The 4409-nt window shown below is 43.8% G+C and overlaps 1 pseudogene; it reads left to right on the plus strand.

Annotated features, from left to right (window-relative positions):
- The first annotated feature begins 1290 nt into the window (after positions 1-1290).
- On the plus strand, positions 1291-1408 carry LOC126238010 (5S ribosomal RNA; annotated as a pseudogene).
- Positions 1409-4409: the final 3001 nt, after the last annotated feature.

The raw sequence follows: 4409 nt of genomic DNA on the forward strand, positions 1-4409 counted from the left end.
AATAAATTTTAAATGAACACACTGACATTTGACTGTATTGTTTTATATTTAATTACGACCCAGGTTTCGGCCTTTTATGCCATTTTCAAGTGATTCAGTTTATGTCACTAACACGCGAGGGTTGCCGAGAAAGTAATGCACCATATTTTTTTTTTCCCCAGCCGAATACAATGCTACGAATGTGAAATCCTACGTGTGTATTATTTGAAGTCTCCTGTGTGAGCGTACCTAGTTTCCGTCACTTTCGACAGACAGCGACAGTTTCAAAATGGCGTCTGTGGGTGATATACGTTACAAACAACGTGCCGTCATTGAATTTCTCACTGCAGAGAAATAAATTGTGGGGAACATTCGAAAACGCTTGTGCAACGCCTATGGAGCATTTGCGGGCGACAGAAGTACAGTTAGTCGCTGGGCACGGAGGGTGATGTCATCAGAAGGAGGTTCGACAGAGTCCCACGATTTCCAGCGTCGGGGAGATCATTCACGGCTGTCACACCTGACATATTGCACCTGTCTGATGTTGTCATTCGCGAGGAAAAACGCCGTTGGAGGATGCCTTTATTGAGGACGATGAGGAGGTGATCCACACAGTGAAGCACTGGCTTCGCCACCAGGGCAGGGTTCGTACCGACAGGGCATACACGACCTTATTTCGCGCTGGAGGAAGGCCATAGAACGGGATGGAGATTACGTGGAAAAATAGGGTGTGTAGATAAAACACCATTCTTTCGTGTGTGTAATTCTCATTATGTCGAAGAAAAAAAGTGCTATGCATTACTTCCTGGGCAACCCTCGTATGTTAAAGTATGTTAATGGCATAAACTCAGTCACTTGAAAATGGCATAAAGCGCCGAAACCGATGTCGTAATTAAATAAACTATAATACAGGCAAATGGCGGTATGTCCATTAAAAAAAAATCTGACACACTGTCGGGTAATCCGAGGGGTCGGTTAATCGAAGGTCGGATAATCGATGTTCTACTGTAGTTTGTTTTTCCTTCTCGTATCTTTTAAGAAACCTACACTGAAATCTATAAAACTTCTGTTTCTTCTTGATCTAGATATCTCACAAATAGGTGAAAGTTCCTTAGCGGGGGTCTGTAGGCTGTTACAATTATCAGAGAAGTATTCTGCATTACCACTCAGATGCAAATGCTTTTAGATACTGATCAAACAGAGCCAGTTTGTTTCAATATATCTGACTTTGTGTCCAACTTCTACGTATGGTGTAACACCTCTATTTTACATGTTAACTCAGCACTAAAATGATGCTAGGCTGTAAGCCCTGGCAACGGCCTTGCTGCAGTGGGTACACCGGTTCCCGTCAGATCACCGTAGTTAAGCGCTATGGGGCGTGGCCGGCACTTGGATGGGTGACCTTCGGGGCCGCCATGTGCTGTTGCCATTTTCCGGGGTGCACTCAGCCTCATGATGCCAACTGAGGAGCTACTCGACTGAATAGTAGCTCCGGTCAAAGAAAACCATCGTGACGACGGGGAGAGCGGTGTGCCTACCACACGCCCCTCCTAGACGCATCCTCAGCTGACGATGACACGGCGGTCGGATGGTCCCGATGGGCCACTTGCAGCCTGGAGACGGAGTGCTATAAGCCCTCACATTTAACTTCTCCATCCCTGTTGTTAGATGGTGTGCAGAGATGCACAGAACATGTATCCCTTCAGAATGTTCCACATCTTCTAGACATATAATAAGCTCATCTCTCTTGTTTTTCAACCCTCTGAAGTTCAGACGAAACAAATTAGTATCATTAACCTAAAAAATATGCTGCTTTGTTTCCCGTGATCAAAATGATTTTGTCTTGTGTGCTTTTGGCCCTCCTTATGCTTTCTGTAAGTTCACTCAAAAGCTAATCGCTCAGTTCTTTGTTCACATGGCTAACAGTCGTGTTATCCACACCATCAAAATCTCTACATACGGGCCCTCACATTCTCTGCCACCTAGCTAAGCTTGACGCTAGGTTTAACAATGCATGTGATCTGATACTTTATGCCTAGTTTTTCCTGCACCAATTAGCCTACATCTCTTCTGTGACTGCTCTCTACTAGCAAGACTCGTTTTCTTTCTACGTAACTTTTCTACCAATCTAGCGTTAAAGTCTTTCCTATGAGTCTGCTGCACTCTATTAAGCTCAAACATTGGTTGAGGCTCTACCCCTATTTCAGGTAAAAAGTCAAACTGATTGCTCACCAGAATCTGAAATGTGATTTCTGACGTTTTCTCCTTTTGCCTATTAGTTGCTACCTTCTCCTAGCTCCCATTGTTTCGTTCTCCCTTCAATCTAATTCAAAATATGCCATTTCTAATTCTGCCTGGAGAGCACAGATATTTTTTATTCTTTCCCACGATTTGTTTGTTTCGACTACATGATGTACAGTCCATGGGAAAACTTCATGTGACACTTTTTTAGCATCTCTCTGTATCCTCCCCAATGGAACACCTACCCACAGTTCTGACATGATTCTTCCATACCATTCAACCTACGGCAGTATCTACATTTGGTACATGTGACCCAACTCTTACAGTAAACCAAAAAGCGCTTCAACACTTAAACTGTAATAAAGTAATAACCAGTAAAACGTACGGTGAGTTGTGCAACTAACTTCCAGTCGACAGACTGACATAGAATAACACAATCGAAGTTTGTTGGACTTAGGTAGCACCACACTCGAAGTGAATGAAAACTATCAATGCTCGATTCTTTCTAACAACACTCTTAAACCGACCCTACCAGGAAATTATTTGAAGCACTGTAATGGATCCAAGACAACACGTAACCTTCAAATGATTCAAATGGCTCTAAGCACTATCTGACGTAACATCTGAGGTCATCAGTCCCCTAGACTCAGAACTAGTTAAACCTAACTAACCTAAGGACATCACACACATCCATGCCCGAGACAGGATTCGAACCTGCGACCGTAGCAGGCGCGTGGTAACACCTAACGATAATACAGCGATAATACAGTTAACACTAGCTTATAAGCACTCCGCCGATTTTCACTTAACGAAGGTTTTGAATCACAGAAGACATGAAACAAATGAAAACTCTACAAAGCACGGAACTTGTGTCAACACTATACAGAGGGGTCCAAAAAAATGTATGCACTGTTTAAAAGTCCATAACTTGCAAACTAATTGACGGAGTTGTCTCATTTTTGGTGAAAATGTAGCTTGAAGTCCAACGTAAAGATATCACTGTATGTGTTCGAAATGGCCACCGTTAACATCCACACACAAACGATGCCGCCAAACTGTAGCACGAACTACTGATTGCAACGTGCTCAGTTGGATATTTGCACATGAATGTACGATGGATTCTCGAAGTTCATCCAATATGCGTGGCTTTTGTCGATAAACGACGTCCTTTAATGTTCCCCACGGGTAAAAGACCAGAGGAGTTAGGTCTGGGGACGTGGTGGATACTCCACAGCACCTCTACGGCCTATCCATCTTCCTGGTAGATTTTCGTCGAGATACGCCCTAACACGATTTTGGTAGTGGGTTGGGGCACCATCTTGTTGAAAGTAAAGTCTTCCGTCTCCATACAAGTCTCGGATGGCAGGTAAAATGGATGTCTGAAGCTTCTGAAGGTACAATTCACCAGTAACTGTGCCCTCAAAGAAGAATGGCCCAATGAAGCCCCGGTAAGACAACACACACCACACATTTACTCCTGACAAATTCACGGCTTTGTCTAGATGGACGTTCGGATCTTCGGCGGCCCAGTAGATGCAATTGTGGCGATTCACTGAACCATTGAGTTTGAACTGTGCCTCATCAGACCACACAATCATCCCTACAAACTCTTCATCGTTGCGCACCATGTTAGTAAACCACTCGCAGTACTCCATTCTACGATCTGGGTCGTCCTCGATCATTGCGTGTAGCAATCGTGGAATGTAGCACTTCCACTTTGCTGTCTTCAAATTTCGCCGAACACTTGAGCGACTCACTCCAGTTTCACAGGCACACTGTCTCACAGACTTCTGTGGTGACCGAGTGAATTGTTGTAACAAATGACGGGAGTTAGCTGGACTTGTTACTGTTACAGGTCGTCCAGATCGTTGTTTGTGTACATCTTTAAGACAGCCTTCGGCTTCAAATTTGTCTCGAATGCGACGAATCGTTAAACGTACCGGTGGCTCTGTTTGATACTCATTCCGCCATTGCCGTTGAACCTCATTAATGTTTTCGTACTTAAAATACCACTTCAAAACTGACTTTCTTTCATAGAATGTAAGCCTTGCGCCAGCCATGTTTACTCGAGTAACTAGGTGCAACTAAGAACAAAACACTGACTATCTGGCGACTGTCATCTGACAAAACAAAACAACGCAATACAACGCTTGTGTGGCGATTGCCGGAACTACAAACTATTACACTAC

This window comes from Schistocerca nitens, chromosome 2 (genome assembly GCF_023898315.1).
Source record: "Schistocerca nitens isolate TAMUIC-IGC-003100 chromosome 2, iqSchNite1.1, whole genome shotgun sequence".
Taxonomy (NCBI): Eukaryota; Metazoa; Arthropoda; class Insecta; order Orthoptera; family Acrididae; genus Schistocerca; species Schistocerca nitens.